Consider the following 23692-nt stretch of genomic DNA (forward strand, 5'->3'; position numbering starts at 1 on the left):
GGGTTAAAGGAGACTAGAGACAGGACAACTAAACACAGCATCTTAGATTGGATCTTGAAACAGAAATAGGACAACAGTGAGACATGTGATGAAAGCTGAATGAGGCATCCAGAGTATATTAGCCTATCGATGTTAATTTACTGATTTTGTTAGTTACATGAGATGTTAATACCTGGGGAATTGATAAGAAGTAGTATGTGAGCACTCTCTGTATCTTTTGAGATATAATTCACATATCATAAAGTTCATCCTTTGGAAGCGTGCAATTCATTTGTCTTTAATATAGTCACAAAGTTGTGTAACCATCACTGGAACATTAATTCTAGGACATTTTCATCACCCCAAAGAGAACCCTTCTACCCATCAGCACTCCCCACTCCCTCCCTCTGCTAGCCCCTGGCAACCACTATCTGTCTCTCTAAACTTGCAGATTCTGGTCATTTCATGCAAATGGAATCATACAATATTTGGCCTGCTTTGTCTGGCTGCTTTCACTTAGTGTTTTCAAGTTTCATTCAATGTTGTGGCAGCTATCAGGACTTCATTCCTTTTTATGGCTGAATAATATTCCATCATATGGCTAGATCACCTTTTGTTTATCTGTTCATCTGTTGATGGGCATTTGGGTTGTTTCCACCTTTTGGCTATTATGACTAGGAACAGTGCTGCTGTGAACGTGTGTGTACGTGTATTTGCTTAAGTACCTCTCTTCAATTCTTTGGGGTGTATACCCAGGAGTGGAAGAGCTTGGTCATAGATATGGTAACTCTGTTTAACTTTCTGAGGAGCTGCCAAACTTTCCCAAAATAGCTGCACCATTTTAAACTCCCACCAGCATTGTCTTTGTATCATCTTTGGTAACTTTTTTCAAGTCTGAAATTGTTTCAAAATGGTAAGTTAAAAAAAATAAGAATATAGCCAGGATGCTGCGACTCTTTTAGAAGAGCCATCATACCCATGTCCATCCCTTCCTGGGTCCCACAGAGTGAGAGTTGAGAAAAAGTGAGAAAATACCCCCTAGTCATTTGCACCTTTATTCTTGCTTTTGAGGATCAATTCAACACTGGTCTATCAGACTTGAGAGGGAAATGAAAACCTGACCACGTAACGACAGAGGCCAGTGACAGCTACAGAACAGATGATGGAACTGACTGGTGGACAGAAAGCCAAGAAGCACACACACGCAAAAAAAAAAAAAAAAAAAAAAAGTAGAGTCTTTTAAAAGCTCCAAGTCATTAGCTTTATTTTTATTGAATTCAGCAGGGAGTGACAAAATACATTATATCATTACCATCGGCTATTACATGCAGACTTTGCTTGCGTTCCTTACATTCATTTTCAACTTTAAATCTGTTAATTCATATTCATGTAAAAGACATGATTTCTTACTGAAAAGTCTCCAGTTCATACAACCAAGGGTTTATAACTTCTCTTTTAAAAGTCATATTCTTTTTATTATTAAAAAATTGAGGGTTTAGCTTGATTTTTTCTTTCTTTTTTTTTTTTTTTTAGTGTTTAGAGATGTAAACTGATTTTCCATCATTCTTTTCTTCCTTTACTCCTGCAGACTGGTGGTTTCTCTTCACAAGTTCTCTGTCATTCTATAAGAAAGCTACTTTACTTCTGGTCTCGTAAGAGATGGGGAACAGTGGTAAAATAAAAAAAAAAAAAAAAAAGAAAGAAAAATCCAGTTTCCCTCAATTCTAGAGTTCACTTCAGGGAGCAAATGATGGGATTCGATGCTGGGCAGAGTGAGAGATGGATTTTGGTGAGACTGAGAATCACTCACAAAAATGATGGGGCTGTCTGTGGTGAAGACAGAACAAAAATAAACCAGGCCCCCGTAGGTGGGCAAGAAGCCAAAACGAGGAGGAATGGATGGTGAGGGAGCCGGGCATTGTGGTTAGGCCCATAGGAAATATGGACAGAAACCCAAACAATAATTAATAACAACATGTGAGTGACCCATCCTTGAGAGCTGAGGCAGAGAGAAGGAAAGACAGCATTACACCTTGGGTCCAATTCATTGAGTTTCCTGGGCTGATATTTGACCATCTTGGGTAAAATCATAATAAAATCAGTGTTTGCTATGGTGATCAGCCCTCCTGGGGTTCTTTCTCTGCATTTTGTCCAATGATAGAGCCCACGGATCATTATGCCTCCTAGAAAAGTTATTCCAAAACAGTACAGGTGAAGCATTGATGAAACCGCCATGAAGCACATGTTTCCAGGTAGCCTGAAACCCAGCAGACAATGTAGCTGTTGCCCATCAAACACAGAAATCTACATTGTATGCCAGGTTCATGCCCCAGACCTGGACGTCGGGCCTGTCCAGTCTTCCCACATATGATTTCCACATCACTTGCCTGCTTGCATTTGAGATTTCTGGCTTTCAAATTCTCTACCATGGGAAAAGGACAAGCACAAGTCACAATGCACTGCTGGGATGTATTTACGACAAGTGAAATGTCCTTAAACTGAAATCACCACGTTATTTTGAGAATGCCCATTTAAAAGTCAAGAAATGAAGAGAATAAATGGATGGATGGATGGATAGATGGATAAGATAGATGGACATATAAGACAGGTAGGTAGGTAGGTAGATGATTGATAGATAGATAGATAAATGTAGATAGTTTTGTAACCAAATGCTTGATTTATAGATCGACAGATAAATAGACAGACAGACAGACAGACAGGAGGATAGTTTTGTGACCAAATGATACCTTCCACAGGGGGCAGAGAGAGGGAAAAAAAAAAGAGACAAACAATCCATGGATAAAATAATACAGATTCCTTCCATTTGTGGTGTTGAAATCAAATACATCTCGTTATTCACAAGACCTTGACGGTCCCCCACTCCATCTAATAACAGAAGACTCATCACCCCAGAACTTAACTCTGGGTGGGTGTATGTTCTGTGTAAATCAAGGTAAAGCTTGCATTACTGAGGACTCTCCAATCGCTGCACTCAGGACGCTGTAACGGAAGGTAGAAGATGCCATCAGAGACCCAGTAGCCAGATGTAGCTACTGATTACCAAAGACAGGATCTACACTGGCTACTGAGCCATTGAGGGTACCTACACATCCAGCAGCCGGAGGATCCGCAGCCTCCTGGTAAAGGGCTCTGTGGAAGGAAAGAGAAGACGTCAATTCTGGAAACTGACATGGAAATGGTATCAAGAGATTTCAACCGCTTATCTTCTTTTAGTGACATTCGGACAATAATCCCATGAATGAAGTTTAAACCAACCTCTAGGCTGATTTACTTACACATATACTGACTAAGTAATAGAAAGTGCTAGAAAGTCTTATCAGGGGCTCAAAATCCAGCAGCAAACAAAAAAAGATGACAATCCTTGACCTTTTAGCGTGCATGCTTGTTTGTGAGGAAATCTACAATTGACTGGTGTGTTTTTGCAGTAAAATGTAAAAATATATATATTTATTTATATATTTATAAAAATACATATACATTTATATATATTTGTGTATATACAGATATATATAGATATATATATATATAAAAGAAAGACAAATGAGCAAGCAAACCAAAAATCCAATCTACCATTTCATTGTGCCCTTGGAGCATTTTTGTTCACTTGATGCCATTTTAACTTTGGGTAATCTAGTGATGCTGCACATAGGGCAAGTAAGTTGCAGTAAAAATATACTGTTTCCCCTATAAACTGAAGATGATAGAGTATTTTTACCAAATGTCTAAAACACCAGAAAACTGCAAAAAAAGCATGTTGCAAGGTATTCAAAGCAGCAGCTCTCCAGTATGTTGGTTCCAAGCTTTCCTCCCATGATACGATGTCGTGAGAGGATGGGTGTCCTCGTCATGGACTGACTGATTCACTGATTCATTCATTCACCCTAGAAATGCCTACTGAGTGCCTTTTCCATAGCTCCCACCAGGCACTGGGGATGTGACACTGAACCAAGACCCTACACTCGTGGAACTGAGAGTCTAAGATTTATGGTGAAGGTAAGGACCAGACAAAAAAAGAAACTCGACACGTAGGTACGGTCATTTCATAGAGGAATGCTATTTTCCAGAAGGTAGTCAGAGTGTGACTTTTGCGCAGACTCCTGGAGGAGGAGGAGGAGGAGGAGGAGGAGAACTATGTGCACACCTGGGGCCAGAAAACATCGCAGAGAAGAGGCAAGAGTCAGAACAAAGGCCCCGTCTTGGAGAAGGTGTTTTTATATTAAAATGTGACCACAGTAGCCAATTACTGCTTTCAACTTTGAGGATTTTTTTTTTTTAAGACTGTAAATGACCATGCAGCTTTGCTCCAACTACACACGTTTTAGAATCTGACCCTCTTCGGAATTTACAATGCTTTGGCTATCACTTCTAAAAGACTTAGGAAAGCTAAGATCAATTAGAGAAAAGCTATGCTCAGAACTTTGAAGGTATATACACAGTTTGACTGGACCTGCAGCTGGAATGCAAATAGTCATTGCCAGAAAAAGTAACGTTTAAAAAAATGTGTCAAGTATAAGAAAAGATGACCGGCTTTCTCAGAGCTTGAAATAATATAAATTGCAAGGGAATGATTTAACTCTAATCACAGATGTCTAATTTTCAGAGTTATAAGAATAGTGTTTCGCCAAGTGGTTAGCTCTTAGGAAAGGAGGAGGGTGGGACTTATAAAGTGAAGTAGGTTTTTGTTTGATGGCTTGGGTTTCTTTTAAAATAAATTAAGAACAACTCCAACTGTAAGTATACATTGGCGTTGCCTAAAAAGCCAGGGTGTACATACCAAGGTAGGAAAAAAGACTGCTTCGTACAGGTTTGGCTGAGTCTCACCATTAATGTAAAATAAAGCATTTTTGGAACATACAAATTGACATTTCATTAACCACTCAAACTAAATATGCAAAACTATTTTTATAAATAAGAAGGCTGATAATTAAAGCGAGGCAAGAGTTTAGTTTGGTAAGTTTTTAACAAAAAAAAAATCCAAAGGATTATCTCTTATAAATTTTGGTCTACATCTGGATTAAAAGAATGGTATTTTTAATTCTCAAAGCTCGCCTGAAGTATCCTCCAAATCTTCCTAAGTCTAAAGAACCATAAAGTTAAAATGGTCTTTGCCGTCTTCTTTTAGATTTATCTAGGTCATAAAAAAAAAGAAAAAACTATAAATGAAATTTTATTCAAGGCTGTTCTATAGATTATTGTCAATCACTAACCAATAATACACATTGTAAAGTTTATTAAAATATAGAGAATTGAATATATAAGGAATATAATATAACGGAGACTATTAACCAATAATACATCTTAGAAGTTCGCAAATCAAAGTCAAAGAAAAGAATTAAGTTCCAACTGAAAATGGCAAATTATATAATTCTATTATCTAATAATTAAGAAGACAGCTAAACCCCAGGGACAGGTGGCAGAGCTGTAACCAAGGTACTCACTGCTCAAGTCCTATTCACAGTGCAAATAAATGAAACAGAGACAACAATAAACAAACAAACAAGCATCCATTCTGGCTAAAGACCATTTATTTGAGGTACACAGAGTGGGAAAGAGACTTTAAAGGAAGGAAAAGACTAATTAAAAGTTAAGCCTGCCATCTGCTGTTGGAAAACCCATTTGGGACTGGGATAAAGACCATTTCTTGCAACATTCACCTAGAATTTGAAGAGCTTCCTCTCCAGAATTAGAGCAAGGGTGGCCGATAAACCACACCAAGAAGTAAAGAAACCCGCTGATGTTTAATGACAGATATAAAATGATATTCTCATCAAAGTTTCACTATAGAAATGAAAGAAATGCTGCTTCGTGGGTCATTCAACTGAAGGAAGAGGAGACATGCCTGTCTTTTGAAGGCATTACCTGGATGATTCTCTTTTGCACCCCCACCCCACCCCCATAATTTGCATCCTTAACTGTAGAAACTGTCATTTTTGGAGAAAAAATTGGACCCCAAGCACTGTAAGGGCAGTAAATGAAGAGGGATGAACAATTTCATAGCCTCACCAGGATGTTAACTTTCCTGAGCCAAAATTGCCAAGTTTGGCTCTAGGTGTCTAGATGGTCCCTCCAGCCCACGTCCGTGATATTTCACGTGTTTTAGCACATGTAGCCAGCAGCCTTCTGTAACCAAACAGGAATACAGTCCACCACTGCAGCTTCTATTATGGATTTGACAGAACACACAGCACTGTGTTCCTCCAGCAAAGAGTTTACTTCAAAAGTGAACAAAAGTTGTCTCCCTTGGTGTCAATCTCATGTTAAGTGTTCTGACTACACATACGTTAAAAAGAAAAAGGACAGAAGGGAGCTATGGGAGGTACTGGACATGTCTATGACCTTGGCTGTGGTGACGGTATCATGGGTGTTCATTCGCGTCTAAAAGCATCCAATTCTACACATTAAATACGTGCAGGTTCTCTGTATATTAAGTCTACCTCAATGAAGTTGTTTACAAAAAGACAAACAGACAAAATAACTGCCTTCCACATGGCTAAAAACAAAGAGTCTAATTAACTCTTAACTGTAGCCCAGGAAGAAATGCACACGGATATACGCAGGGTACCACGGGGTGAAATTGTGCCAGAGGGAAAACCAACTTTTTAAATACAGGTGTCTAATTAAAGTATGTTCTTGTGAACTTGGATTCCTCGCGTGTTACGTTAGAGGCTTGGAACCAGGGTCTCACCATAACCAGCTCGTGGTTGTAGCCCGGCCAACTCCTGCATACCTGAGATCCTGTGACCACACAGACCGAAAACATTTACACCAGCTGATGGTCACTTGATTCGCACATCGCTTATTTAGTAAATTGCTCTGCAAGTCAACTTGAAGACTGAGGTGAACATTTTCCGAGATGTTCCTGCTCATTTTTTTTTTTCAAAAAAACAAAACAAAACAAAACTATTCCCTGCCAGATAATTCTAGTCTGAACAGGCCTGGGAAAGGATGGGGTTGGCACAAGATCCTAAAACAAGCTTCTAAAGGCGAAACCACTCACAGCCCATAAAGACAGACTCAGACCAGTTCTTCCAAAATAATACTCAGCAATTAGGCACATGCCTTTAATCCGTCTCAACAAAAAACCAAATTTTTTAAAAAATAATCATCGGATAAAAACACTAATCATTTTACTCATTAAAAGCAATTCAGAGAAAAAGTAGAGTTTTCACCTAAGTAACTGCCTTTTTCAGGACAAGTTACATAAATGAATTGCACTAAAGCCATGTGCAAATCTCTCTTCTCTGTCACTCCCTCCCTCTCTGAAAGAAATTCCTAAATTCTCTTTACCCAATGTCAGCAGTGTGCAATAGTGGTGAGGCACTCCTATCATTGAGAAAAAAGACACAAAATAATTTGCATTCTATCCATGCTAAGTGAAAAAAAAAAAGATTAGCAAAATAAGGTGACTGTCTTCTAAACCTGTAAATAATAGAAAAAAAACAGATCTCCCAAGAATTCCTGACTTAGATTTTTCATCACCATCAACCCATTACTATTCTAGACTATTGCTGGGGTCTTTCTAAATTTGGTCTCATTTCTAAGCCTTGGCCTGTTTTCTAAAGGTACCGACATCATATACACCTAATATTGCAGGTTTTATTTATAATAGAATCTCTACCAAGCCTCTATACAGAACTCCTTTTGTCACTGAAAGTTCTCATGGTATAAAACTCTTCGCTTGGTCTCCCTTGACCCTTCCCATCAAGTTTCACTCAGCTCAGATGGATAAGGGAGGAGCAGACCCTTGGGCCTCTGCATCTTGCTTGCCCAGTTCCCCTTCACTCTGCTGGGCCTGGCTCGGAGACTTTTCTAGAATGTTCGAGAAGGGGGCTTCTTGAAGGCCTCCTTAGTTGCGTGCTACTCAGGGCCAGCTCCCTGATCCCTCAGTCTGTGTTCCAGAAACTCATGCCAAATTGTTCTTCAATTATTTGTTTAGAAACAAGTCTCCCTGTGAGAACGTACTCTTTTGAAGGTAAGGATTGAGTCCCAATCGTTGGGGATTTCCCCAGGCACTGGAACTACACACTGGATCACAGTCATCTTTTAATAAATATTTGTCAAATAAAGAAATCTGAGTGAAGGGCCTGGCACCTGTACTGATACACTTCAAAAAACAAATAACCAACAATCAGGTTCTACTGTAGAGCTCAGGGAGCTAAAGTCAATACCTTGTAATAACTTATAATGAAAAAGGATATGAAAAAGAATATATAAATGTATGTGTAACCGAATCACTATGCTATCCACTAGAGATTAACACAACATTGTAAATCAACTATACTTCAATTAAAAAAAAAAAAGACCCTGAGAAAAAAAAAATAACCAAAAACAGTGGGAGAGTATCTCTGTTTCAGGAAAATTCTTCTATTTCTTTACTCTTTAAATATTACTCATGTCCCATCTTAGTTTTAGGGTAACTTTCTACAATATTTGTTGGTGCATCTAGGATCAAGCTATTTGTAAAGGAATATATTTTCCCAGCAGAAGTGTGGACTAGTGAAAGCACTGTCTCAAAGTGAACATTTCAATACAATCCCTTGTAGCATGGAAGAGTCCTTGAAACTCAGGAAAGCTATCCCAACTGCCTTCCTTCGTCAGAGAAGTAAACTCTGATGAAAGGGGAAAATCAACACAATTGAACAGGTGATGGCGAAGGGTTGGGAGAAGAGGACAGAAGAAAGAACAAAGGGAACATCCATTGTTGCAATTTCCCCTGCCTGTGATGGCTGTGAAATGAAGTATATTCTGTGATCAAATGAAGCCTCTTCCCCAAATCTTCGATATCCACCAGGCGTTCACACTGGGCTTCAATTATTATGAGGTCAATGGTCGTATGTTGATTTCTAAAATTGTGTGCTTTGCGTAAATGGCTCATACCACAAAAGAAGGCAAGGGGAGGCAGCTAAGAGGTAAGTGTGAAGATACGGAGGTGCTAATAAAAACGATTAGAAAAGGATGGTGGGCTAAAGATATCAAGTATCAGCCTTTCTGATACTATCTGATGACCTAGCAGATACGACACCCACAAGACAGCAAAGAGGAACAGGAGGAAGATGTGAATTCTACTTGGGTAACTAACAAAGAGAAAATGGGAAAGTTAATTGAGATTTATAACGACTGCTCTGGTACGTGTTAAATGAAGGAAAAGGGGGGGGGGGGAATTGGCTATTTGTAAACTTCTAGAGAATGGAAGACAGCAACATAAAGTCCTAACCTACACAATCAAGTATTTGCCCCCAGAGTGGTTACCGCCCAGTGGATGTGGGATTGGTTCTTCAACTGGACATAAGGAAACCAAAAGTTGTTTGGTGGTAATAACTCAATATACAAACTAAGGGCCTGAAAAGCCTTGATTTTTTGCCTCTTTCTTCTCTCCTTCTCAGTTGATGCTGGACTACGTCTATGCATCATTTTGGGATTTGGGGATCTGGGGAATTTTGAAAAGGTATGGACGATTTTGTAGAACAAATGTTAAGTGTTTAAAGCAATGCTATCAATCTAATTAAAAATCAGATTCAAAACCATAATGTAAGAAAAGATCAAAAGATCAAGCTTGCAGCTTACAATGGGAGATGAATTTTTGAGATCGTCACCAAAGTCATCTGGAATGTAAAAGGAAAAAGGGATATTGAAGAAGGAGGGCCATTGAAAGTGACAAAGATCAGGGAGGAGCGATGATCGGTCAACACAGCCAAAAAGGGGTAGCAGAGAAGCCCAGAGCCCCACCACAACCCCAAGGCACTCATCAACGGGGCGACAGCTCCAAGGGGGTCCCATGAACTAGGCAGAAGAAGAAGTTTATGAGATGGAGAAAACCAGAAGGTTGGGAGGGGAAGGATATGGGACCAGTGACTCTCAGGAGTCTTAAAAAAAAAAAAAGTTAGAAAAGGTGAGCACCTGGAATCCAAGAGAAAGGGGAGATTATTCACCAGCCTGGGAAAAGTCAAGAGATGAGGGGAGGAAGTCTTTCTTCCTGTGCGGGGTCGGGGAGTGGGGAACAGCAGCAGTAGCAAACTTTATCGCTAGGTTGATAGGGAAAATGACAGAAACAAAATTACTGTTTGTACTGATGGTAAGTAACGTGGGGGAAATCTGGTTCCTCTTTCTATGAGTGGAGAAAGAAGTCAGGAGAGGGACTTGGCACTAAAGGATAGTACAACCTTGAAGGGTTGAAGAAGGACAAGAGAATGTGTGTGTGTGTGTTGTGGCGGGTGATCTGGGAGAGTGTAAATAGTGATGTGTTGCAGGGGTTAATTTCCAGTCAAAAAGGAACAGAGAAATCCTCTCATGGAGAGAAAAGGCGGGGTAGAAAGGAGCTCAGAAATGAAGCGGAACCCTCATCGTCTGATGGGAACACACTAGACGTTAGATGGTGACTCTAGAGGAAGAGTCAACCTCAAAACCTGATGAACAATCCGAACCACAAGACCAAGCCTTCCTGGGATACCCAGCTTGTGTCTCTAGATCCTGTCGGTTAGATGTCACAAGGCAGGAATGATCCAAGTTTCATAAGCCCAGAACTGTCTGCTCCCCTTCCCGACTCAACGTCCCGAACCCCATGTTCATTCTCCTGCCTCCCATTCCTAGCTCATAGTCAATGGCATGGAGACTGTTCAAATTTCTCACCGACAATTGCTAGTCATTCTGACACGCTCTGTCTTCCAAGTCTTATCTTGATTAAACTTTCTGGAGTCTGAGGAACAAACTATAAAACCACACTCCATATGGTGAGAATCCTTTTCATGCTGAGAGGTCAAACTCATCCTCCTACTGCGATCACTAAAAAGTTAATGCAAACCCTATGCAGATGGGAGGGAGCTCTCATGTCCATCATCATTTTTTTTTCATGTCTGCCCCTATGGAAGCCAGGACGGGCCACGGAGTCAGGGATGGAATCAATGAAGGTACTTAAAAGGGCAGAATCTAGAGGATTCGGTGAAACACACACACACACACACACACACACACACACACACACACACACACACACACACAAAAACAAAATAGGTAGTCCCTCAATTGGGTTTCATCCTTAGACAAAAACCTCAGACATGCCAGTAGAGACAGACAGAAAACTCTTAGGAAAACTGTCATTTTACCAATCTATCAAATAACAGGTTACAAAACATTACCCAAAGTGTGTTCTTTGAAGTATTAAACCAAGAGATGATTCACACAGACATACACACACACACACACAAACACACACACACACACAAAAACCCCACACAGTTCTCTGAATCTATTAAATTTGGGAAATGTTACAAATGCACCATATGTGCCTCTTGAAGTTTCAATACAAATATGAAAGGTTCTGAGAAGTCCTGCAGGAAAGAAACCTCTTCAATGTTCAACCCAGATTTTCCTGAACTTACTGGACCGTGGAATTTTTTTTTTCCTATCTCCTGAAAATATGTTTTGTGAAATGCCATCCTAGACAGTACTCAAGGTTCTACTGGTCCCCACACTGTGTATCGTGTACGCTGGGGAGAAGTTGGGTGACAACAGACCTGTCAAGAATTCTGCTGAGGCAGCTGCCCCCAAACCAGGGATGTAAAAAGGAAGAGGGATACAGAAGAGAGAGGGCCACTGAAAGTGAGAAAGAACGAAGAGGGATGTCAATCAACACAGCCAAGGGGCAAAGGGATGCCAGGCATGGGCCAATCTTCTTGGCTGAGTAAACTCAAATGGTACCTGCTTTTAGCTCTACTTTTGTCTCCTTTCAAAGCCACCGGTTTCAGTCACTTGGGCCAAACTAATGACTGTTTAGATCTTTAAAAGAAGAACTGAAAATAATCCAGTGTACTAGATTTCATTTATTATGAAACATGGCAACCTTGATGGAAGTCCTAGTGCAACTGATGGAAATAAGCTGTCATGTTTCCCTGTTGGCTTAACAAAGCCACTCGCTCAGTACCGTGCCATCAGTCATCAGGCCGGATGAAGGCGGTCACATAGTGAATGTCAACACCCGCTGCGTATACAGTACTGTCTGGCGCTCACAGCTGTTTCACATCCGAGTCTTTGCCCCTTGCAACAACCTCGTGATGCCTGCCGTTGTGTTCTTATCTATTTACAGATGGGGGAGCAGGATTAGAGGGGATCACTGCCATGAACACCTCATCTGCAAATAGAAGGGACCGCCCAACAAATTGGTAAGCAAAAAGTCCTCGCCAAATACTCAGTGACATGAGTTTGGGGAAGCAGCAAGGTGCCCTGGGAAGAATGGCAACTCTGCCAGAGATGATGGGGGCTCTGTGATCCAGGCAAACAACTGTCATGGGATCACTGAGACGACCACCCACACAAAATGAGGCTTATGCACGTACTTCATGAATTCAAACAGAAGACATTCTACTTCTCTGACAATGATGGAACATGAAGGTAGTATTTCCCTGTCTTTGCGATCTGAATCCTGCTCCAAATGCTTTAATCCGCATCAGACAGTGAGTGCCACTGTAGCTGTGTTTAAGTGCAAATTCTAACCAACCAGGCAGGCGGCTGCTCCCACAGTGCTGGACAAGATAATTTTCTGAACCACTTGTTACACACCTTGTAAACAGGAGGAACTAAAGTGGTAACGTTTACTATGTTCACCACTTAACTGTGGTTTCTCATCTGTACTAGAAGGTTCTATTTCTATCCCCAGACCATTAAAACTTCACCAGGCATTTTCTTTCCTAAGAGATGTTACGTCTTTCCTTTGCCAGATGAGAGCACTTTAAAACCCCTCCATCCACTGTAACAATGATGGCTCATTTTTTAAAGTTTTTTTTTTTTTTAAATTGAGGAATAACTAACACACAATAAACTGCATATATTTAAAGCATACAATTTGATACTTTTTGGCATACGTATACACCCACGAAACCATCACCACCATCAAGGTAGTGAAATTATCCACCAGCCCGAATGTTTCCTCGTGTTCTTTTATAATCACTCCTGCTTGCCGCCCCTACAGATCTGCTTTCTGACATTACAGATTTCTTTGCATTTTCTAGAATTGCATATAAATGGAATCATACAGTATGTACTATTTTTTTTTTTTTTGGTCTGGCTTCTTTGACTGAGTGCAAGGTCATCTGTGCTGTTGACTACATCCTATATCAATAGGTCAGTCTTTCTCATTATTGAGTTGTACCCATTGTATGAATACGCTACCATTTGGTGATCATTCACCTGCTGATGGATGTCAGGGTTGGTTCCAGTTTTTAGCCATTACTTTTAAAACTGCTGTAAACATTCATCTATAAGTCTTCATACAGACATACGCTTTTTTTTTTTTCTCTAGGAGTGGAATTCCTGGATCCAATGGTAGGTGTATGTTTACCATTTTAAGAAACTGCAAAACTGTCTTCCAAGATGTTGGTACCATTTTATGTTTCTACCTACATGTATCCTGAGAGTTCTCAATCCTCCAAAATCATGGCAACACTTGGGGTGGTCAGCTTTTTTAAGTGTAGACATTCAAACAGGTGTGTAGCGGTCGTTTTGCTTTGCATTTTTCTAATGACTAATGATGTTGAACATCTTTTCATGTGCATATCTGTCATTTGTATATCGTCTTTAGTGAAGTGTCTGTCATCCATTCATCCATTTTTTTCCCTATGTTGTCTGTTTTCTTACTATTGAAAACTCCATCAGTTTTAATGGGTGGTCCAAGACTGGTAACTAACAACTCAATCAAAATTTTACATAATTCATGAGGGCCCAAGAGAATAAACGATTCACAGTGATTATTTCCTAAAACCTATGCTGAGCTAAAATATTCTCTCAATGGTATGACGAGCTTGAAATTCTTTTAAAGCTTTTAAAGAACTTAATTATTTTTATCAGTATTGCTACTAGGTTCAGAACTTAATGAGTAAACAGAATAATTCTCTTTCCATATATTCCAGTAGAACATAAACCATTTTAGCTCTTCCTCAGTGCATTAGCTGAAAATCACCAAAGGTTGTCTCTAAGCTCCAATTCACACTGTGTACTAATCACATTCTTATTCTGTAAGACTTCATTTCACAAAAATAATTCTTTGATGTCAAACTTGGGCCCACATTCCAAAAGTGATGAAGGCTGAAAACCTCCACTGCATTGTTTCTGCAAATGGTAACAGCTAAAATGTGATTTGCAGGCACAGAGAAGAATTCTCCTTTAAGTTCTGGAGAGGAGGCTAGATTTGAGGACCACGACAGGCTTTCCTTTGAGGAAAAGCAGGCTGAGCTCTGCTGTGCAGGGCCATTGGTTCGCAGCTCAATTGTTACAGTTGATGTGGGTTTCCTTTGAGATGCCTGGAAAATGACTCTGCTGACCACATCCACATTCTGAAATACTTTTTGAGAACTTGTAACCAAACTGCAGGAACTGACTCATTTTGCAGTGCCCAGCTACCACACAATCGTACCAGAATAGACGCCAGTCAAAAGCAGAAATATCAAGGTCTGAGACCAGGGGCAACAAATTGCCTGTTTATATGGGGGAAGAAAGGGGGAAATCCCCAGGGCACATGGGGCAAAACGGCTCAAGCCCCAGGAGACCATCAGATGTGATCAGCCTGAGAGGAAAGACCGAACAGAACACATGATTTTAGGGGTAATCCGTGTGTTTTCCTCTGTATATTACACTTAGAAAGTAGATTCAGTTAAGACAGCTGTATGCAGGGGGAGAGGAGGGGAGACGATGTCTTGAATGCCCATTCCTGAATTCCTTGCTCAGTAAATCAGGAACACACCCCTCATCTCCCAGGAGATAAGCAGGAATAGACATCCGGCCAGGGCTCAAGGACACCTGGGCTGAGGACCAGAGAGATGTGCAGGTACCCTGAGGCTCCCCTACATCCTTCCTTCTCCATGTCTACATCATCCTCTCTCAGCTCCCAATGCAGTTCATCCAAGTGGGTCAGCTTCCTCCTGACGGGCGAACTCTCATTCCCTTGCCCAACGCAGAGGTCCTACCTGAGGGGGAGGACGGGAAGGAGCAAACGAGGCCCTCCTCCACGAAACCCTCCATGTTCCCAAATTGCTGATTTCTCCTCCCCACAAGTGAAACTGTCATTCTCTCAGTCAGTTTCAGCCAGAGGCGGGGAGGAAATCCGGTCCAGTTGAACGAAACTATAAATGACAAAACCATTAACTCTTTTCTGCAGGTGGGTTCCTGGCTAAAAGAATATGAGTGTTAACCCAAATGCATAACTAACTAGTCAGGCTAGGTCGGGCGAGGTGATAAAAATTAGATACAAAGTCTCAGATGGTGTAAAAATAAGAGAAACCTGGACAATACCTGCAAGTAGCTACCGAGTAACTGTGAAGAACTGTATGTTATCGGACCTGGTTTCACGGTCCCACGTTGATAAAACGATGTGTATATATGTTCTGTGTCTCATCTCCCTGATGTGATGTCTCTTAACATGTAAAATTCCAGAAAACGGAAACTGTACCTACCTTACACAAAAGGTAGGACTTTGAATATCAGATTATGGCAATGAAAGACTGACTACGGGTTGCAATCCATTTATAGCAATTAACTCTATCTTTAAGAAACTGCAAAAGTGTTTTTAACACAAATTTAAAGAAAAAAAGTAGATACAATCCTATTCTTCCCAACCGGTCAACTGCGTTTTTCTTCTCTTTTTGCCTCCAATTGTAAAATGTTCAAACAGTAAATTTTCCTCCAGAATTAGAAGAGGGAACCTGTCAAGTGATTGAACATAAAACTAGGTGCTACCAAAAAAACCAAAAAATAACAACACTTTTAAAGGCAGACTTACCTAAAAACCACGCAGTTCAAACGTCTAAACCATCTATCACTGAGGGTAAAATCAGCAAAGATGTTCCCCATGGAAAGTGAGTTTGGGACAAGTATAAATTGAATCAAAGCATCCCACTGCTAGAAAACTTGCTATTGCTAGAAAACAGAGCCTCTGAGGAATAGATGTGACAGAAAAAAATGACCCACTTTTGGATCTTTAGCTGATAAGGAATTGTCACCTCAGCTTTACCTTTCTTTACCAACATTTTCATCCCATAATCGTTTAAATGACAAAAGTAGCGTTTTACCGAAAGAGAGCCCTACGCAACTTGTACACCACCTGGGTATGAGGCACGATGGGCTGGACTCTCCAGGATCCCTACATAAATCACCTGTACCTTCAGAACCCCATCCTCCATCCCTTCGCTTATCATCTCCCACTTTCCGGCAGCTTCTTGCTATGGCCCACAGGGCCCTACGTGATCTGCAATTCACTACCTCCCAGAGCTCATCGACTACTTTCCCCCTCGCTTGCTGTTCTACAACGACCTCTTTTCTGTCCCTTGAACACACCAAGCTTGCTGTCACCTCCACTGCAAATGGTTCTGTTTTCTCTGCCTGGAATCCTCTTTGCCGAGATACGCGCATGGCCGGCTCCTCACTTCCCACGGGTAAGGCTCTGCACGAATATTGCAGCAGAGAGGACTTTTCTGTCAGCCTTGGATAAAGCAGCGCTTTCCCAGACCCCTGGGTACTCCCTATGTGTCTGATCAGGTTTGATTTTTCTCTCTAGCACCTTCTGACGCCCAGCATATACTTACTTGTTCGATCATTTGTCAGTTTCCATCCCCTCACCTCCCCACCCCATGCAATCAGGGCCCCTGCTCGCTGCTGTATTCCCAGACCAAGAACCCCATCTGGCATATGGGAGGTGTGCAATACATTGCTGTAAAATGAACATTTCCCACATGACATCTTTGTTCATTGTTCCGCTACGAGCTTATGAGGTCCGGTTGGCACCTGGGACAATTTTTGTTAACATCTTATCAAATCCCCCATCCTTCACGGGCCAGGTGGACAGGAGCTGAAGGAAAGTGATCATTTCTCCAGCATTCAGAGAAACTGTGCAGGGGTTGGGGGCGGGGAGTGGAGAGAGAAGTGTTTCTTTATACTTTCCCTGCTAGCCAAGGGTAGAAGATCAGGAAGAATCTTTTTTAGAATATGGCTCCCAGACAGGATGGAGGAAAAGGTAGAAATTTACTATCTTTATCAACCTAGCTTTTCCCAGTCAGTCCTTATTTGATCTTGCTCAGAGAGAAGAGCCCTGAGATGATGAGCCCTCCTTTTAGAGGGAGACCCTCTAAATGGTTTTGTTTTTAAATCCACATTCATATTTCCTTCCATGGGGCCATGTATACCTACTATTGATGGTGACTTCACATTTCATGCTGCAAGAAGGAAAGCATTTTCATTGCCTTTGTCGCTGTGGTCAGCCCAGTATCAGCAAACACACGTTTGTGCCGTTACAACGAACTTGGATGGTTAGTCACGTGTTTTCCAAAAGCTATGGAAAATAACGCCCAGGTTTAAATTCCTACTAAGTCACATATAAAAATTATTTTCCAAGCCAACATTGCAGAGGCCTTCGTTCTCTCTTAATTGTCTCCAAACAGAGAAATGAGTCCAAAGCTCAGGGGAATTCTTAGACTGTCTTTACTGACACATTCCCTGCTATGAGCCCTTCTACCACCACTAAAAAAAAAAGAGAGAGAGAAAGAAAACCATTTCTTGGCCTTATTTTCCTGTCATGAGCCTTTTCTTTCCCGTACTTTTTAAAAAAAGAAGATCGGCTGTCAAAGGAAGATGCTTAAAGACTTTTATGCATGTCAGTCTGTGAAATGTGCCTTGTCTCCAAGATGGCAAAGGATCAAATAAAAGATGGAGTCACTGAGGTGAAAGGAACAAAGAGTGAGCTTGTAGTTCCTCCTCTTCCTTCCCCTAATGGACCCTCAGCTCGGCCTTTCTTTCATCTGTCTGCAGGTAGGCGTTGAATGAGTTACACGAGAATACAGATAAATGAATGAATGAATGAACAAACGAAAGAAGGAAGACAGGTATGCTTTAATAGATCCTCCTACAGGGAGGCTCAGTCCAAGACCAGGAGATTTTTAAAAGAGATTTCTAAGCACTCTGAACCCATGGGCTGGGGTAGCCTGCCCTTGCCTTCAAAGACAAATCCTCAACCCACATTTGAAAGGGGAGGAAATTCTCAAGGTGAAACGTCTTTTTCCTGTATTCTGAAAATTAACCCCTCATCCAAACATAGAGTTTTACGCATATGGATGGCTTCTTATACATCTGTACTTAGAAATTTTGCCCCTTGAGACAGTGCCCAGAACAAGATGGAGATAAAGGAGAACATATTCGTAATTACTGATCCTTACTCATTTTATTTTCGATGGACTAATTCTATACCAGGTAGAAGAGTCTCCAGAAAGGCTGATGAAAATGCATCCCTAGGACTCAAATCCTCACGTACTTCTCCCTTCCGCCCCCACTTTCAAGTGAAAACATTAGAGGAAAAAAAAAAAAAATAGGGGAAGTTCCATGAGTAAATCTGTTAAGTGTGTGAGATCAACTGAAAACAAGGAATTCCCCTCCTGGACTTCAGTGGCCTAATTAAAACTCATAAAACACAACTGACTAAAACTGCTCCCACTGATCTGTGAAATAAGAAGCAGACAAAGTCAATCTGGTATTTCAATATTGAGAGGGCCAGGCCTGGAAGAGGCGACACTTTGCAAAATAGAAATGAGAAGACCATTTCTGAGACTTTCAGGTTCACTCAACTTTTGTTTTGCTGCCAGAGGTACTCACCATCTGTACTGGCAACATCCTATTGGGATTTAGATTCTAGTTCCACAGCTTATCAGCTAAGCATATGCCTTTACCTCTCTGGGCCTTACTGTCCTCATCTATGAAATGGGCACCATCACTGTACCAATGGGCTGTCAAGAGGACTAAACAGGCTCTCACAACTGGGAAGTGTACAATAAAGGGCACCCACCATCGTCATCACTGTCTTGCCTCATCTGATGTAAAGAAAAACACGTAACTTAGGGGGAGAGTGTAGCTCAGTAGTGGAGCATGTGCTTAGCAGGCACGAGGTCCTGGGTTCAATCCCCAGTACCTCTGTCAAAAGCAAACCAAAAACAAAAACAAAAACAAAACAAAATTAAAAAAATATATATCACTTAGGATGGAGCTGCAGGCTTTGAGACTAAAGTCTGTCCTGAAAGGCTCTGGGAAGGAACTCAAGTGTATTAGGTGCCACAGTCCAGGGACCACAGCATGTGCTCTACTTGTGTTATTTCGTGTTAACAGCCCTGTGAGTTAGTAAGGATGCTCCATTTGCTGGGGCTTAGGGAAACAAACGGGATAACCTATGCAGCTAGCAAAGGGCACCCCTGCCTCACTTCATCTATATATTACACAAACTCTCATTGAGAGAAATCAATGGATTTTCATTTTAAAAGTCTTTATCCATCTGCTTTTTGGAAAGGTAGGGAAACTAAGCTGTCTTCTGTTACCACCACCAGCCACGGGCTTTCAGTGGACTCGGTTGCTTAAAGAGAATTAAACTCTTCCAAGGCAGAAAGGGAAGAGCCTTTCGGATAAAAACCTTAGCTTGCTTTTCATAATCAATGACCCCCTCCTCTTCCACCTGAAAGCAACCAGTTGCACTTTGTTTTTAAGTATGTTAATACTTAATTAGATTAACCACTCAGAAGAAAGCAACTAGAAATTATTTTGCTATTAAAACATAACTAAGAAAAACAAAATGTCTCAATTATTATATTGACTTGCAAAAGCACATTATATTCAACTTCTGTAAGCACCTAACCTGTTCCTTTAAGAATTAATTCAAAGAAAGTCAACTCTTTGAGCACTCTACTGATGTATTTACATGATGATGCTATTTACAGTTAATAATATATATGCATTTAAAAATTTTTATATTTTATATTATCCTAAATACTTTGGAATGTATAAACTAAAACAAATATAGGACTGAAAGACAAGAGGTTACAGTTGAGAATGTAAGAACTTGAGCCAGGAAATGTCCAAGATGAAATCACTTACATTCTTTAATATAATATATAGAACAATCGTTTTATATTTTTTTAATTTTTTAAAGGAAAAGGGTAGCAAGCATGTGGGTTTAAGATGGTCTCATTGGAATAAATGTTATGTATAGTTCCCCAGTTTCGTATCTAAATTGAAGGTTAGTTCATAAAATATCGAAGAATTTTACATTGCGTGTTCTGCTTAGTAAGTTACAATCTTGATTTTTAAAATACTCAACGATCATATTCAAACTTGGCTAAGTGTCCTCTCCTGAATGAAGACAGTGATTCTCCAAATTCTGATTGCACAATCAAAACAGTTTGGTTAAGAAAAAGAAATCCTCATAGTTGTGAACATAAAAATGGTAACTAATAGCAAGAAAAACCCAATGGGCAGAAAAACAAAATCATGATTTATAACAATCTGAGATGGACAAGAGGAAATGAGTTTGAATATAGAGATCAAAGAGAAATAAATCTAGGACCCTCAAATTTGTTCCAAGATAACATCACTGCTAGTGTTTGACTGAAATGCCAAACAAATAAATAAGTAAAACGTACAATATGGCAGACAGGGGTAAGTGCGAAGAAAAACAATTAAGCAGGGTAGACAGTTAGAGAATTTGGGAAGTAGAATGGGGAGGCTGCTGTCAGCTTGGAATGAATGTTTATGCCTAGAAATACATAACTATTAGAAGACATCTTACATATTTTTTTTTTTTTGCGAAGTACTGTTAAAAGTAACCTTTTGTGGATTTAGAAGATCATGCAGCTCTAATTCCACAGGCTTCCAGAATTCCCCCAAAGGGCCCTTGCTGTGTCCCAGTGTGGCTCCCACGCCATGGAGCTCGCTCCCTGTGAGGGGACCCAGGCCCTCCTCAGAGCCCAGACCTCCTGCTGGGTCCAGGGCCCAGAAAAATGTCTACAGAAAGACTTTTCCCACTGTTCAAGATAATTTCCTTGGGGCCGGGCAAAGAGTTACTTTGTGCATCTTAAATTTTCAAGATTAAAAAAAGCCAGGCTGACAGCTGACTGCTGATCAATGCTGCGAAACCTCTCCAGAGATTAAGAGCCTCTCAGAGCCCTGGAATTCCCACCCTCCCACCCAGGAGACCTTGTTAGAAGCATTCCACAACAGGCCCCTGGTCATGACTAGGAATGAAAGGCTGAAACGCCCCTCTGACTCAGTCAGGAGTTCCAGCGCCATGTCTCCAGGCCTCCCTCACACTTGAGGTGGATTCCTTAAGAGCCGGACTACAGCTAGACCGCCTGCTTTCCCTTCTTGCTTCTCTAACTTCCTGGCTCTGACCCTTCAGGCAAGCTGCATCACCTCATCCCTCCATGGATAATGGGGATAATAATCATACAGACCCTGTTCAGCTTTTGTGCGGATTAAATGAGTTAATGTATGAAAAGCATTTTCTCCCCAAAACATATCTACTGAGTCTCTACCACGTGCCAGACACTGTTCTGGATGCCAGGGACTCATTTAGTCCAGTGCCTGACACAAGAGCTCAGTGTATACCCGTAATTAGAGGTCTGCAAACCCTCCTGACACTCAGGCTGATAATGATGATGATTCTTTTCTAAAGATAATAGGGTGAATCTTCTAGCTACAGAATATAGATATATTTTGAAGCTTGAGGCCTTTTCATGGACAATTCTCCGTATATACAGACATCCTTTTAGCTTTTGAATTTCTGGACATGCTAATGGCCAAGTAAACAGTCAAAGCCATCCAGCAGGAGAAAACAGGGAGCTTTTCAGGCATGGAAAACCCACAACTGTGTAATTAACCTCAATATTATCTAAAGAATCCTTCCCCACCAAATACAGTGCGCCATTAAGATTCTCAGTCAACCAGTTCCTTTCCACAAACAACAGGTCTCAAACCATTTTTCAGGGTTTTTAAGAGTAACCATTGACTATAGGGTAACATACTGAAGTTTTACCACTAGTATAATAATACCACCCTATCGTTCCCCCATGGAAGAAAGACAAGCTATGATTTTAAATGCTAAATAACTGACTTAAAAACATGTACCCTGAAAGAATACAGTCCGCTCTGTAGTCAGTCTAAGGGAGGTGAATAAATGTTAATGCCAAAGTGGAAAACTATCCCGCCACCAAAGGAATTTTCCCCACATTGCATTTAAGGAAATAACCTGCAGCTCTCAGAGAGCTATTCAGTAACCGGATCAAGATGTTTGCACTGCTGGTCCGCACTGGCTAAAGGATTTGCACAAACTCATGGAAGCTGACTTCTCTTGCCTCTTTATTACCCCCATATGTTGTTATTTATCTCCCCCAACTTCTCTGACCCGCTTCCATTTATTTCCTCCTGAAGGATCGCCTTGCTCAAGACCTAAGTTCACCACTCTCACGGTGCTCGGTACACAAAGGCGAGTTAGGAAGACATGAAACGAACAGAGATATTTATGTTGCTTCCTGGTTTTTTTTCCCCTTCTCATTATCCTCCTACTCAATGAGACTGTAGTGGGAGGTCTGAATGACATTTGCAAAGCAAGAACTTCAAGCTACATTTCAACACCCAACCCCTCAGTTGTCATAGGAACAACACTGTGAGGCTGATCTAGGGTCTGACAAACAACCACTTGTTCCGCTGGTGATTAAAGTTCCCCCTTCCAATCAAGTATGTACACACATGCATATCCAGTCCTCAAAAAATGTAGCTGGGCCAAACTGTGTACCACACGAAAAATTTGAAATACAAGCCCAACGGGGAAGGAGTTTATATTCCCGAATATGCAAATATCAATACTATTGCAGAGAAATTATTTTGAGCTCTGTCACTTGACTTGAGTCCCTTCAGTTTGTAGCTTTCCACACCCACAAAGACAAAGACAGGGCGTACTGCTAATATCTTTGAATAAAGTATACAAAAATATTAATATCTCTCCATAACTGTAGCAGAGAACTCAGGGCAATGCTAAGTAAGTTACTGATTGCACATGTATTTTTAAAAATTAATAAACTGATATCACATCAGAGGACACAGAATTGAAAACATGAAGATCTAAAGGAATGCTTCTGGAATAGATTCTCCAGCATTTACTGTTTCAATCTGCTTCTGTCATCTTTTCACCATTCAAAACAATGGCTTCTAAATGGATCAGTAAAACCTAAAATTTCGATAGAGCCTTTTTTCCATTAAGCATGGCAGTGTTTAGACAGATTATAACCATCATGTTTCTCCTAAGTATTTACCTGAAACACAGAGCTGAAAATAATTGTGACTCACTGAACACACACTAGCAGTCGGATATAAATTACCTGTAAATATCTTAATGCTTTGTCACCATTTTTCTGTCTTCAGGACTTTGAAACCAATAAATCCATACACTTCAAGGAAAGCAGTAGCATTTTCCCACATCCTCAGCCACATCTTAATTAAGTCAAATAACTTGGAATATTAACAAGTTTGGATCACCAACCTGATTTATTTGGAGGACCTGCCCTTAATGGTCACGCTTACCTTGCTTTTTATCTATTTCTTTGAAAATAAATATTTATACAGAAGTCCTGAGAGCTATTAGTTGGAGAAAAATAATCTTAAAAGTTCTCAAAGTATATAAGCAGGGGGAAAAAAAAAGACCAGTTAACAGATGCCACTAGATTGCTTTTCCTCCCCTCCACTCTCATCTCACTCTCATGCCAATGAGATAAACTGAAGAATTGTTCCCCTGTTTTTATTATACATTTTTTCCCTTCCAAGTGAAAGATTTTAAAAATTTCAAAAGTAACAGAATGAAAACCAAAAGTCAGAAATGCAGATTCAACTTTCAGTTTGAAACAAGGTA

The 23692-nt window shown here is 40.6% G+C and overlaps 1 long non-coding RNA gene across 1 annotated transcript in view; it reads right to left on the reverse strand.

The window, feature by feature from the left end:
- Positions 1-1226: 1226 nt before the first annotated feature.
- Positions 1227-23692, reverse strand: part of LOC123612167 (uncharacterized) — a 91894-nt gene continuing 69428 nt past the window's right edge. Inside the window, exons 7-8 of the long non-coding RNA XR_012504585.1 lie at positions 3087-3129; positions 1227-2979 (exon numbers count right to left, since the gene is read on the reverse strand). This is a non-coding gene — a long non-coding RNA (uncharacterized LOC123612167). The remainder of the gene's footprint in view (positions 2980-3086; positions 3130-23692) is intronic.

This window comes from Camelus bactrianus, chromosome X (genome assembly GCF_048773025.1).
Source record: "Camelus bactrianus isolate YW-2024 breed Bactrian camel chromosome X, ASM4877302v1, whole genome shotgun sequence".
NCBI classification, from domain to species: domain Eukaryota; kingdom Metazoa; phylum Chordata; class Mammalia; order Artiodactyla; family Camelidae; genus Camelus; species Camelus bactrianus.